Source organism: Rhyacophila brunnea, unplaced genomic scaffold (assembly GCF_057557595.1).
Source record: "Rhyacophila brunnea isolate RB1 unplaced genomic scaffold, BYU_Rbru_1.0 scaffold_4, whole genome shotgun sequence".
NCBI classification, from domain to species: Eukaryota; Metazoa; Arthropoda; class Insecta; order Trichoptera; family Rhyacophilidae; genus Rhyacophila; species Rhyacophila brunnea.
Window position 1 is genome coordinate 26,630,700 of NW_028233068.1, and position 16,152 is coordinate 26,646,851.

The window sequence follows — 16,152 nt, forward strand, 5'->3', positions numbered from 1 at the left end:
GCATATTATGGAATAAAATTCCAAATTTAAGGCAGCATAATTACAAAGATAAACGTAAATTCTCTGGCACTATTAATAAATTGGTCGCATTCAAATATAGAAAGTAAAAAATCAAAAACATAATATTATAAACATATTCGTAGGCGTACATTTGGTTGAACGGTTTGGCGTAACTGTACAATTTACCTTTTAGAGATTGGTTCCCTTATGGCGGCAGGTGAGAAGCGCCCTTTTAAAAGGGAATGCTGTTATTTTTTTTTTTGGATCTCCAATATGTACGATATTAAGTTTACTCACATACCTTTTCAAATAATATGGCATTTAGATTTGGTCGGATGGACTATTTGTGTGTTTACTGTACATACTTTCAATATTGTTTGGCGCTCTAGCTGGTCAAGTCCACAAACCTAATGATAATTATTTTTTTGGCTGATAATCTTCCTATCATTTGAATTTTACTTTTTATCATGTTGATTTATACCCGAACTGAAGGCTCATAATGCCGTTGCATTCGTGACAATTAATAATCTAACCCATGTATTTGCTGGTTAGTAACTTGGTATTATGTAGTTTATTTTAGGTACCCACCTATCTCACTTCGGTCCTTTCCTTCGTTGTGGCGACATCCTCGTCTCGCCATACAGGTAACGACAACATTACATATCGATATAAGTAATTAAAAAAAAAACTAATTCCGACGGATTTCTTATATTAAAAATAGTATAAACATCACGTCATGAATTTCATATTTTCTATTAATTACTTATGTCTAACTATGTCAGCCAGTGACGAAGGGTGGAGGGAGGCAGTTGAGATCCGACATAAGTAGTGCTCTCACATCTAAACTTGCCTCGTGTGCCGCACAGCCATTATTCTGGATCGGAACGTTTCCTCGTGTCAAGCTTATCAGGCGGCATTAGCGAAGGGTGCTAGATTAGTAAATGCGCTCCCTAAAGACATATACATTTTCAATGATGTTCCTTGCATTTTGTTTTTGAAACTTTATTTGACTGAATAAAATTGTATGTTTTTTGTTTTCAAAATTTTATTTTCTGTATTAAATTATTCTACTCAAGTATGTTTTGATTTTTTTTCTTCTGTTATTATTATATTCTATATTCTCTTCTTCTCTCTTGTGAGGGTAATATTTGTTATTATGTAAATATCATGTTGTGTACGTCTTGAATTTAGATTTGTTATGTCCACAATGTTTTGTTTTCTTAAATAAATAAATAAATCAAACCTTCCGAGAACGGCGATCCAGTGTTGCAAATATACCTTACGACAGTCGCGCGTAGCCTTCGAAACGTATAGATATTTGAATGCGGCGATCGACGAGCCTGTATAGGAATGAACAATTCGTAGGTGCTTGAATGCGACTCAGAGCACGAGAAGCATGCAACTTGTCGATTGCAACAGCAGATGTTTATTTCAAACGAAACAGTCGCATTCGACCTGCGGAGCTCCATTTGGCAACGTGTGTTTTGTGAATAACGATGACGTCACATCGACGTATTCGACACGTTGTAGGCGGACGAGTTTTGATGCGAGAGACGGCTAATTTTTTCATTGCAGACAAGCGACTTCTCTGGCTTTCACTTTGTGAGCTACCTATATAATTTCTTCTTTGTTATTGGCATGCACAATATTGCTGAAATACATACCCTTTTTTATGCACTTAAATTACTGTCGACCATTCGACTTTTATTCCCGCAGAATTACTATGACGGCGAACTCCCGAAATAGCATTGCGCATTATTTCTCAGGTCTCAAAACAAAACAATGGACCAACATTCAAAAAACAACGCAATGGACAACAAAAAATTGAAACGTGTGGCGGACAGCTGTATATTTCAATTGTGACCGTTTTGTTTCTAATTTAGCGACTGCTGACAATTGTGCAAACAATTATTTATTTAAATTATTACGCGTTGTTGATAAAATATGTTATGTCAGCTGCATTGATTGCTGTGAGAAATGCATTCAGAGGTTCAAAGTCACTTTCAGCGATGTCGTTCCGAGTCGCAACACTCACCGAATTACAACATTATGTCGAATTAAGTAGTGGGTACGTTATGGACGTCGCTAAAGATCAATTTGTGAATATAGTTTATTAATGTCCACTTATTACAAAAACATGTTAGGCTTTTTTGAAATAATAAAATCAATTAATAAGTTCAATTATTATTGTATAACACATAGGATACCTAGACATAACATAATGACTTCTTTCAAATTTAATCGGTAGATAGGTACACAGTGGACCGGTATATTTATTCGTTTACGCAAACTCCTTGAAAAGTTAATGAGAATTCTTGCATCACTTGATGATGATAAAATAGAATATTTTACAAAGACGTGCGACGAGAGGCGTCTCCTTTTTTAAAAATTCGTATTTGATTCGCTCGTTAATTTCGACAAAACAGACTACAACATTAAATGCAAACCTTTTTAGAGATGGTAGGATTTCATTTTTTTTAATAACAATTACTTATTACTCTTCTGTCGTTATATATAATTATGATTAGTATTTCTTCCTCGACTGTTTAAAACATGACGTGTTATTAAGACGGTACTTCAGTGAAACGGCAAATAATTTTCAACTATAGGTGCGACGAAATTTTGGACTCGCTGGCAATCGGAGAGCGTACGTCGAAGCTGTGAACACGTCAATTTGTTTCGTGATGGCGACGGGGGTATTAATTCTTAAATCGTGTAAAGATGACTAAAAAACGTTACCCATTTACTTGAAAAAGAAAACATGTTAATGAATATATTATTATTGTTACTAATAGAACAATAAACAGAACATTAAATGGACGCATGTTGGATTTATATGACAAATTATATTTCGTTCGGCACGCGTCATTTGAGCAATTCGCGCATCGCCTAGCCACGATCTTTATAGACCATGCCTTAACTGAGGTGCCAGAAAAGTGAGATAAACCGAAGAAATTAAATCCCCCTCAAAATATAGTGAACAATCCAACGATAAGGTAGTTATAATAAATAAACAAAACATTCCTAATATATTATAGGTAATAATTATTACAAATTATTTAATAAAATATCATAATCTGTGGTTACGTTTGCTCAGCAGGACACTCTCGAACTCTCGACTGCTAATTTATTTAATACTTACTAGCTTACTACCTATCCGTTTCTACAAAGGTTTTCACCATACAATGACAAATACTGGATTCTCGTTCTGATTCATCTCTCTATCTCTCATTAATAAAAATTCCAAGCTAGGCTTGGTAGGCATACTTATAATTTAATTTTACATTGGATTACTACTACTATATCGCCTTTTTGTTGAAAACGCGGATAATATAATATGTAATATTACTTAACGTTCTTACTCAAAGCCATAGACGACTTTATACGGCATACATACTACATAGACTTAAAGCCCTTTCTATCATGACACGCATTAGGAGCATTGCTTGAGTAAGTAGAAGGTCGCGTCAGCGTCCTCTTATAATAACCCTGGATCGCTGTGGCGTGATGTTGGGTCTACCACACTGTTCTAAGGAGTCCATAGGACAGATTACAATAGGTATCTACATCCAACTAAGTGTACTTCAGGTACCTACTTTACCCAAACTACATCCAACTAAGTGTACTTCAGGTACCTACTTTACCCAAAGTGTGCATTGTACCGACACTGCATCGGCTAATGCAGTTAAGTACCTACCTATTTGATATTGTACATTTTAAACTTTAAAAAACAGCATAGGTATTCAGTTTGTTCAATTGTGTGTTGGGTTTTGGTTTAATTGTATTCTTACAATGGGCCTTTACGATTGTCGAGCGGCAGAGTCTCCGCTTCCGAAGACGCTCGCGGGTTCGAATCTTGCTTCTGACAAATTCACATGTTGTTTTCCACTTCCCACTCGTATACACTTAATTATTAGGTACCTTTCACGTTCTTAAAAAATCAGTAGGTCTATCTATACATTTAGAGGCTTTATTTTTGAGGAATGTGTGGTTATTAGTGCCTAAATAAATGAGACAATGATCTGAGGGCACGTATCTTTTAAAAAAATATATCTAGAATGACAGACAGGTGACACGCTGACAACCAGGTAGGTGAATTAGACAAGGAATAGGTATAGGTACATGGTCAAAGTATTTCGGAAAAGGATACAATATTGCGTAATAATGCTGGCAGGTATTTATTATAAATATTTTTATTCAATAAACTTTTTTTTATTCAACGATTAATTCACAAGATTCGAGAATTTATTCTCCTTGGAATCAAGTAGAGTACTTACTTATAATTGGTACCTACCTTGATTCAAACGACAAAGGCCGATTTCTAAAGCTTTTTGTGAAGTGCTTCAGATGTTTTAATGACGTCCTAATTAGGTAGGACACAGGTGGCTCAATTGGTAAAGCACATTGGCTGGAATCTAATGGATGCGTTTGCGACTACCTTATCCTTTTTTCCTTCCGTCGTATTTTTTCCCGTCGTTCCTCATAAATATTTTTTCTAGTACTTACCTAGGTAGGTATACTGGTCCCCATAAAATAAGGCAGCTCAAAAATCACATATTGAATTAGTGTACAGATATGCTCTACGTGAAACCATTTGACTTTATTTGAATTAATTTCAGTATAAAAACCGACATGTTTTTTGACAAAAACTAGTTATTAAACTTAGTATTATTAAACTAGTTATTCTACAAAAAGACTACATAACGAGATTCATAAGCAAAAACACAGCATCGATTTTTGCTTATACCATAAATATAAATAACCAAGATTCATCCACATTATTGAAAAATTTCTTAAGAAAATTTGAAACAACCTTAATGTTTCATTATCTCAAAATGAATGAGACTTTGGCAAAAAATAGCTGCCTTTTTGCTTATGGGGGGGGGGGGGGGGGGGGGCAGTATATATCTGACGTACTTATTTTCAAAATACATAAATGTATACATATTTGTATCATCATTATTATCATTTCGATATAATTCATTATATCTGAGGTGTTTTTTCAAATTATGTGTATTTGTTGTATCATTATTAACAATTGAACATATAACGTTATCTTAGAAGCTGTGTGACAGAAGAAGTGATGATATTCAAGTTTGTATTATAATATTATTGCTGTTAATGCCCACTGTAATTCATTAAAAAATATTTTTCTCAATGACACGATGTAATTTGATGCGTAAATCCACTTATTTTAGATACAGGCTTTTCTTGATTAATCAATTGTTTGGTGAGTATTTAACTGGTTTGTTACGGCTGCGAACGAAATAAAAGTTATGCATAATAAAGATCAGTTGGTTTTTAGAATCCCGCTGTGTAGATTAATTTTGTTTATGGCTCTTTCAGTTAAAATGTCGAAAATATTTTTATGATATTTTGAGAAATTAATTGGCGGTTCGCAGCCGATTTAAATCTACATAACAAGTATATTTATTACAATTTAATATAGACACAAACAGTGCGAATCTTCGTGTAGTTAGTTATTTTATGCGGTCAATTAAAACATGATTCAAGATTTACACGACGTCTAGTAAAAATAAACTAAAACTTACATTTTATAGACCACCATTTTTAATACCATCCCATTATCAAAGAAAAGTAAAACACTCTTTTATTGTCATAATACAAAACAAAAATTATGACATATTTTACATATGGAATAATTTAACATTCTGAATTATAATGTAAATGTAAAGCATCTGAAATCGATATTCTGATATTGCATGGATGGATTACGGTAGCACAATTTATTAAAGAATATTTAATGACATGTAATAAATTTGTGACTTTTTTCGTCATAATGTTCATTTGATGTATTTAATAAAATAAAATATAATATATTATTATAATTGCATTTTTAAAAAGTCGGACTTTTGCCGCCCGGGTGTTTCGCACACCCAACACCCCGCGTGGCGCGCTCCTGACACACCATAGTTGGTTTTCATCAATTTAATATACCTACATACCTACTAGGATTATATTATTTCTCTTTTTTCTGGGTAAGTTTGGTTTTTCCCATACATATCCTAATACACCTACATAGTTTTACCGTAGGTAAACTAACAAATTATTTTACAAATTTACATTTTTTGAACATGTAGGTATAAACAGATTTTTGTTTTTACGAGAAATGGATATTAGCTACTTTTTCAACCTAATAGGTACATACTCTTACACTTATAAGCCAACACGTTACCGCTCGACCATCGCAAAAATATGATAGGTATAATCTTGTCTTATCCTTCTCTAGTCTTCACGGCCTATTGGATCATCTACAAAAATCCTTCAGTTACAAGTTAGTAGTTCCCACAATACTAAAAAAGATAAGCATTGGTTTGATGGCAAGCAAGGTGGTATTAATACAAATATTAAGGTTGGTCGGGATTCAGGCACTCAAATTCCAGGTTTTTTAAAAATACCTATATATTAAGTATATCTTCTTGTTAAAGAAGTTGGCGAAGACATGTCGGGTGTTTTAATTTTTCCCTTTTGTTAAAATAATAGAGGGATATTTCTCGGAAGAACACGACGATGCAGGTACGCCCAGGTAAATTCGCCATGGGGGTATGGGCACACAAATGAGCTTTCGTCATTGTTCTGAAAAAGCTCTATTTTCAAAAGACATGGAAATAATATCGATTGTTAGTAGAAGTGTTATGAATGCACCTCTGCTTATTTTGCATATTGTTCAAAAATGTCACAAAAAGCATGCATAGTAAAGTATTTTAAAAACATAAAAAATGAGTTTTAAAATTACTAACGTTACTGGGTGACTAAAGCAGTGATAAACAACCTTTCTTTCCATGAGGGCCAAATAAAATATTCATTCTTCGTCATTATTAAAAGAAAAAAAAATCGTTACGTGGGAGTGGTGACACACAGAAAATTATCCCGGGAGCCGCATGTGGACTGCTCATGCCAGGACTAACGCGTCTACAATTTAAAATATTTCAATCATTGCTGATCCAATGATGGTCTTCAAATAAAATAATATATCATAAATCGAGATTAATATATAATTTAAATTAAAACCAATACGTTGTCATCCTCATAAATGTGCGTTTCATATTTTCTAATTAATTATTTTAAGCCTACCTAAATATAAGATGTTTAAATTAAAATTGAATACATTCAGACTTAGGGGCGTACTTTTACTGAGAGGAGATAATAGTAGTTTTTCACACTTTTTTTCAAAACATTTATAAAAAAGTAAAAACACAAACAGGCTTACTTAATTTGAATTTTTCAGAATATGGTAACATTTGTTTTCAATTAATAAACAGAAATTTTATCTTTTTAAATTTGAACGTTTAACGTTTGCCTTTTTTTTTTTTTAAATAATACTGACACTTATCTACTAATCTACATACATAGTATAAATGAGGAGTTGTACATTATTTTTCTGAAGACGAAAGATCAAATGGAATGTGAAAATACCGAGATAATAATAAGAGAAAATACTGGATCGGCAAGCAGTGTCGCATCCCGTGAAGGCAAGAGGAGACATAAACAGCCGAAACTATAATAAGAGAAAATACTGGATCGGCAAGCAGTGTCGCATCCCGTGAAGGCAAGAGGAGACATAAACAGCCGAAACTGAGATGACTGAAAAGCGCCATGGGGGATCTGGGAATATTCGACAAAAGCATCCAGGAAAGCATTGTCACTGGATCGTCCAGGATGGAAAAAGTTTTTGGGACCGGCCAAGGGTTGTAATACTTGTAATACCATACATGATGATGATAATGCCCACTTACAATAATAACATAGCGTGTATATCTATAAAGTTTTAAGTCTTTCTTTTCCCGCTATAATTTAATCCTAATTTGACAGTAGGAAGCAATAATTTGTTTTGATATCAATAAGTTTAGATTATTAAAATCTTTAAAAGGAAAGTAAATCGCTGTGATTATTTAACGGTAATGAAAATGAATATATTATAATATTATGTTTTAACTGCTTTGTTCCTATTTTTATTGCACATTTGATTTGAGATTTCCAATGAATATTGATTAATGCTGTAAAAGGTAAACCTTATTTGGTATTATGATTTAGGTGGGTACTTAAACCTTGACTATAATAAAATAATAATAATTAAAAACATTTATTATTGAAACTGTAAATTTTAAATAACAATAAAAGATAGCACGGGAAGTTTCATAATAGGCAATATGTCCAACTATATTTTTTTCTGTACGACACGCGCTAGTCGGCCATTTCATGTATTGTGGTCGTTATTATTTGTATTACGTACAATAATAATTCTCACAAAAGATAAGTCCTTTGTAAACTGAGTGGACGTGGTAGGCATTAGGTTCTTGAATTCTTTGTTATAATATCGGATGGTTACCTGGAATCTGGAATAGAAGCGGCATTTGTATCCTACACAGGTAAATATACTCACATACAGTCCTAATTTTGCGGTCCGTCTTTTGATAGCTAGTTATTTATGAACTACAGTGGCAAATTCACGTGTGATTTGAAGCATGAAATATCAAACACTTATTTACTTAGGTACTGATTTTTGAAGTGGAGATCCTGTAATATATGTTTCATCCGTATGTTCTTACTTGATCCTTGGATTGTTATATTATATTATGACCATGACTCCCACATATTGAAGAGGGCCACCAGGTTATAATCTTCGGCGGCCCCCCCTACCTATCTCTAAGATTAAAGGCAATGTGACAATCTACTGTTGTGTTCCAAATAGTCTTAAAGGTAAAATTTATAATTAATGAATAAAAATAAAAAACGAAATAAATTTAGGTATTTTATAGCGAGTTGTTGTATTTTTTAATACACCCACTTGAAGTATGGAGTTGTCGAATATTGACAAACAATACCTAATCAAAAATTGCATCACACAAGCACATATTTTTAAATGTTAGTGTGCTTGAAGGGAATTAGCGCCGCAGGCGACATTTTTTTTACTCTTAGTGAAATTTTGTGATGTGTGTTTATCTCACTTGGCTGGTCGATCCGCTACGCCGGGCCCCCCCAGGCTAAAACCCTGTCAGCCCCCCCCTTGTGGGGGCTATGATTATGACTGTAGACCCAGATTATAATTAACTAGATCAGCAAAGTGATTTGGATTCATATGTCCGGAAAATTTCTACATACTTATAATAATTAATAATTGTTGTGGAAAGTTGAACGAGCAAGCAATAAATTTGTTTCCGGAAAGTAGATTAGTTATGAAATTGATCACAAGCTACATTAATCGCTCTGATAATAAAATAAGTATATGGGATAGTCATTGCTTGAATAGTTTTCAAAGGGGTTGGGTGTTCCAAGCAGTATCATGCACATATTACACGCATATGAGGCTGCTAGTTTCAAAGTCAGTAACCTCCGTAACCGCCATTTTGAGCCTCAGAAAACCGTCAAGCACATTAATTCGTCGCTTTTTATAATGTGCTGCCCCTGTGCAACGCATGTCCTGCCTACTTCCACGGGACTTCACTGAACATAATATTATTAAACAACAAGACAAAGCGAATAGCGTAATAAAATATCCTTAACCTCATTAAAATTATTTTTTAAAAACATGATGTTTAATATTAGTCGAAAATGGCGGCTGATGAAAACTATAAAAAGATTATTTTGCGGTCAACTTCCAGTGTAATTTTATTTAAGAAACAAAACTGATTGAATATTTTCTTTATATACCTACATAACACAATTGTAAAATACTTTTCGAATCGGAATCAAGAAAAATATGAAAAAGTAAAAATGGGGGTTACCGACTTTGAAACTAGTACCCTAGTAGTATGTAATAAGTAAGTATGCACTATAAAAGAGCAACAACCCCATTACCTACGGCTTGGACCGACTGGTTAAAAATTTCAATGTGTGACTTTCATTATGTTTTTCATGGACCCAAATGGATTGGGCGAATGGCTAAAGAACTATTCATCGTAATACATTCTGGTTCATAGGATTCGATTAGGAGCGAACATGATAATTTACTGTATCACTCCAGCTTGTGGAATTAACATTGTAATAACATTTCTTACATGTCTCAATTTTTATCTTATTTGCTCTCACGGTGCAGGAGATTAATGTTTTCCTTGATAGCAGCATCTCAAAGAAGTTTAAGGTCAATATTTACATCCGCACGATAAGGTAGGTCACCACCGTTTGACAAACCAACAGCACACAATGTGTCTCATCTTTAATAAACGCTGTTATAAAATATATATTTTATAGGCGTAGGACCGCCATACCGAAAGAAAAAGTATCGAAACTTGGTATCGGTATCGGAAGAAAAGTAGATGTCGTTACCAAGGTATCGAAACTTTGAAAAACAATAATCATAACGTACCTACCTAATACTAAACTTATACAGTCATGCGAGATCACTATTTTAACAAATTTGAACGCTAAAACAAGAATTAGTGTATAAAGTTAAAACAAAAAAAAAAAAAAACCTGTCTAAATCTCACTCCATTTTACGGTGTATTTACTTCATTATGCATTAAAAATTGTTTCGTGTTACTAATGAAACTGCAGGGGTCGTGATGTTTTAGAAACATTAACACAATGCTTACGGGCCCTTTTAATTAATTTTGTAATTAACGTGTTAATTTGCATTTGAAAAGTAATTAGCAAAAACACAATTGTGTGCGGCCCGTCAGCTATGGGTTGTTACGACAGTATACCTATATGTATATTTATTTATTCATCCATAATAATTTATTATTTACGATATTTGGTAAGAAATGAACAAGGAATATTAAAACAAAACGCTTTCTATCTCGCATATACACTCCATCTGGGACAAAAATGTCGAAAAAACTACTTGCGGCGCTTTTTACTGGACTGTAATTTGGGATGATTGTGGATGTGGATGTGGATGCCGGGGGAGGACGGTTTAATACGGAAATCGATCCAGGCACTAACATTAATGTTGTTCGGCTATCTGGTTAATGGTGACCTCTAAAGGATACTAACCTGTTGAATCACACTGGATGCGTTTACGGTTGTTAAATCACCAGAGCCGGTATCACGGCTTGCCAAGTGTTTAGTTCACGGAGTTCGTATGAGACTCGAATTGAATTATTGCTTGGACGACGGTCACACTGTAGCAAGTTGACACGGTCGTGGTCTACGAATTTTGTATCAATCACGGGCGACTGACGACTCATTAAGGTGATTCATCAGTGAAACGGCAAATAATTTTCAACCATAGGCGCGACGAAATTTTGCACTCGCTCCCATTCGGAGAGAGAATGTAGAGCTGGAAACACGTCATTTTGCTTCGTGATGGCGACGGCCGTAATAATTCTTAAATCGTGTAAAGATGACTTAAAACGTTACCCATTTACTTTAAAAAGAAAACATGTCAATGAATATATTATTATTGTTACTGATAAAACAATAAACAGCACATTGAATGGACACATGTTGGATTTATAAGACAAATTATATTTGGTTTGACATGCCTCATTTGCACCCGCGACCCGCAATCCACGCATCCCCTAGCGACGATCTTTTTAGACCGTGTCTCAACTAAGGTATGGCTTTAAACAGTTAAGCGCCTGGATGACAACAATACATGGGGATGGTAGATATGAGATATTTGTGCGGATGTAAGGATTGAAGTGGGATCATAATCGACACAACCAACTGCTCTGAATATAATATACATATACTAATACATTGTAAACGCCAATCAATAAATCAAATATTTATCCCATCTAGGAAAAAGTATTGGTATGAAGAAAAGTATCGAAGTATTGATAAAAAAATAGCGATCCTTTTTTGACAGCGTTAGTTAGACATAATTTTTATTTATAGAATTATTTCATTATTTTTATGGGTAAAAAATATTATATTCGCCTTGACATTGACTTGTAATATCTATTCTATTATATTTATGTACTTATAATATCAGGTGCCAAGGCCAAACGACCTTTTGTCCCCGCCATCTGTAGGATTCACGATTGTATCATATCTATTAACGAAGAGGAAGAGCTCACGGGCCCTTGGTTGTGGGTCTGAAGGAAAGAAGAAAATGATGAGGGAAAATAGGGCTGTACAGTGGTTTCTCATTCGAATTGTCTATCTATATACACGTACATAATGCCGGGTCCACACTGGCAACATGTCGCGCGACAACCTCGATAGATTTTACGATAATTATCATAATTGCTTAAGAAATTTTACGATAATTATCATACTTACGCGCCAGTGTGGACCCGGCATAATATGCGGATGCATTGTTGCCACCTGTAATTTTTGTTTTAAATATTAGATAGGTTAAAAAATAAGCTGGCTGGCAGAAAAAAATATTTGATTTTCTCAAAATTGTCTAAAAAATCTCATAATTAACATTATTTTTGCAACAAAAATCGACGAAGAACTTCTTGTTGCAGACGGGAAATGCGGTGACATTACATTCATGCTATTAAAATTTGGGGACGGTCCGGTACACCATTGAACGTTCTTAAAAATGTTACATTTTTGTTATTGCTTTTTTAAAGGCCGAAGGTGGCCAGTGGGTCTATTCTATATCTACTTATCGACCGCTAAAGTGATAAAACCTACCCTAAGTTTGATAATATTTATCACTTTATCACTTTAGCGGTCGATAAGTATATAATAGACCCACAGGTGGCGAATCCAACACAATACTATTAGGTATATAATAACGTAATATGACTTCAATCATCGGCGATGTCGTGCAATGAATTTAATCGTACTTACAAGATATTCAGATGAGATTTTCATTTATAAATGGAACTGCATTTTCAAATATAATGTTTTTTTAAATTTCATATGGCTGCTAAATTATTTTTAATATTTATTGATGTAGTCAATTTAGGAATCTGAAAAATAAGTAACACGGAATTAAAATTTTAAATTGTTTATTACACTATTACCTACTTCCTATTCAACAATAATTATTATACTTTCATGTTTTAAATGATTCATAATTTTCAATTCGTATTGTTCGTTTTCAGGAAAATTGCGGTAATTTATTTAAACACAATTTTACACTAGTTGTAAAAATTGGCTTATTCGTTGTATTTTTATAACGAAATCCTCTGTGAATACAAAATTTATTATGAATAAGAGGCATTAATTTATTGCATACGTTGCGACAATGCTACATGAATGAAATTATTAACATTGCCTTGAGCGTTTGTCGTTTGTACACTATTTTGGTGTGGCTGTTTATAAAAAAAATCTATTTAACAAGCAGCATCCACGCGTTAAGTTTATAATTAATATTAGCGGAGGAGTGCAAATGAAAGTGTTGTCATCATCGCGACTTGTTTTAAGTGGGACATCTTCAATTTGACGTGACGTTTATTAATTCTCAAAGAGGTGGCCAACTTGGCAACACCGCATTTAACTGTTTTCATTAAACTTTTTTGTTCTTTTTTGAGCTTATGGTAGTTTTCGGAGTCGGACAATATTTCGATGATATGTCAAAAGTGTTCCAGGACTACACATGTATCAAGTAAAGTGAGATATTTACAAATGTCGGTTTCTTATTATTTTCAATGGGTGCGAGTGTTAGTCCACATCAACCATCACCCCGAGAGACTCATCAGTCATCATTAACCAAATAATCAGTAAAAAAAATACTAAATGGCGAACAAATCTAATTTACAGATCAGATTAACCTCGTATATGAAATAAATTTTCATGAGGCCTTTATTGGTTTGCGGATCGGGCTGCTGGGATTTATTAAAAGGGGATGAAAGGAACCTGGTTTTGTTTGAAAGTAAGATATTGAGAAGTATCATCAGAGCCACTTGCATTGTACTGTGATCCTGTCACATTAGCTGAGTGACAATGGGGCAACTCTGTTAAGCAGGTCATCTCTCGAAGGATGCAAAACACCCATCTACATAATAGTCCTCTCGTCAATAGACTTGAAAAGAAAAAGAGACACGGCTTGAAGTGTCTGAATTGTGCAGAAATAGATCCGATTCCTGAGATTAATGTAATCGAGGGAGCATTCGTTATAAAGATGGTAACTGGAGGAATTTTCAGGAGGAGTTTATTGCATAGAAATGCCCTTTATTGTACTGTTTTTATTATTTAAAAACACTGTTTGAAGATAGGAGGTTTTTTCTTATCTCTTTTGTACAAGATTTGTATAGATTCCTTTAAAGATGTGAGTTAGGTCAAAGCCGACGTAAATATTTATATAAGAACATTAGGTTATGGTGTAGTGACGATGATCACGAGAAATCTGACTTTCACTGATTATGAATATTATTTTGAGTATTCCGGGACTTTGAAGTGTGGCAATAATATCTTATTATACTTTTATCACATTATTAATCTCTGTATCAACTTTTCACTTTGTTAAAATGCTTATATTTATGGTGACCCCGACCATTGTTGAACATTCCTGATCTTCGTTATAATAATAATACGGTGAATGATATGATCATAATACTGTCAATATTATGATGCTAGACGACAAAAAATCTTCTCATATCGACGTGTTGGAATTTTCCTCAAAATAAACATAGTAAACATAGGCGTGTATTTAAGATAACCGGCGCCAATTTTCTGTCAACTGATCGCGATAATGATCATTACGTAACAACCGGTTTTTTCTAAAATAGACACTTCAGAACATGTAATGTCACTTAGGTCAAGAGTCGCTTTTTAAAAGAATTTACGGATTCTCGAAACAGCAAAACAAATTAATATTTTTACAAATCAACATGAATAATATTATCCATTCATGTCAACAAGTATGTAGGTAATTTCATATCGTAAATCGCAAATAAATAAAATGATGATAAATATCCTTGGTTGAATATGTTTCATATTGTAATAATACTATTAATAATATCATATAAACAAACATTGCGGTTTATAGAACAGGCGAAGGAGAGGGTTCTGCTTCAAAAAGCTATCCCATTCATAATAGGTAGGTATTATGATTCTATTGTAGTTTTCATTTATCGAGAAAAGTGTTTTTTTGATGATTTTTCAAACGATTTTTTTAGATATTCCTACCAATTTTATTTTCATATTTATTTCAGCTAAACTAATTACAAGATAAAAAGAACTTTTTATATACAACATTTTAAAATTTTCTGTTGAATTATTATGCACAATATGCTCATACTTGTACTTGATATGAAGTAAATAAAAAACAAACAAACAAACAAAATATAGAATACTGAAATGTCATTTTGACATTTCATTTTGATTTCCATAGTAACGCACGTACATATTAATAATTTAGTTGCTAGGACCACCCCCTTCCATTAGCAACCGATAATAGTCTTTTACTTTTTGCGGATTTTTCTGAAATAACTTTCCATAGAAAACAGAATTAACTGAAAATGAATTCAATTCTGATTAAAGATGGCTAAACGTATTAAAAGAATGCATTGGCATCGGTTCTGATATATTCAAGTTTCAAATGTCTAGCTAGTCGGGAAGTTTGTGAAAAATCGATTGCAAGATTTGTACTGGACAAACAACCACCAGACAAACAAGAATACGAGCTAATAAAACGTTGTAAAAAATAAGACTAATTAAGAAATTCCTTTCAGTTTGAAAGTTGAGAGCTTTTTTTAGTTCTTTCGACCAAACAATGACATATTATGAGGAATTACATTTTTAGGAGATTTTTAGAAATTCCATTCAGATTTCAGGCTCTTTTTATATCGAGTACTTAATCAAATTTTCTTGAGAAATTCCATTCAATTTTTTAAATTCCGGTTGTGGTCGACAGCTTGGCTAAATGACAATTTGGTGATTTCTCGAGAAATGAGAATTCTCGAGATGAGATTTCTTGATAACAACCTCTATTTTCGGGTAATCTTCATTTAAATATGGATATTTTTCGATTTTTCAAAGTTCCCCCTGAATCATCTGTTTTCTAACTATATTATCCATGTTTATAAATTCTAATTATTTTTTCCTTTTGTTGCAGGTAATGAAGTGAAAACACGTTTGGGAACTATCAATCGATGCATATAAGTACGAAGAAATGTAAGTCATCAAAATTTACATGCATTTCGTGTTTTTTTTATCAAAGTCTCTTCCTACTCTAGTAACGAATTACGCACTCTCTACTTCCGGATTAACGTAGGTAGTTAGTTATAAAGTTGTCCTTTCTACTTACTATTCACGGAGTTTTGTATTTTGTTGACAAATGTGCGA

General features: G+C 33.4%; 1 protein-coding gene and 1 long non-coding RNA gene across 2 annotated transcripts in view; both read left to right on the forward strand.

Moving 5' to 3' along the window:
- LOC147067155 (uncharacterized) overlaps positions 1–16,152 on the forward strand; it is a 561,518-nt gene that overhangs the window by 521,102 nt on the left and 24,264 nt on the right. The window lies entirely within an intron of this gene.
- Positions 1–16,152, forward strand: part of LOC147067170 (protein amalgam-like) — a 281,872-nt gene that overhangs the window by 75,962 nt on the left and 189,758 nt on the right. The gene's annotated exons all lie outside the window — the stretch shown is intronic.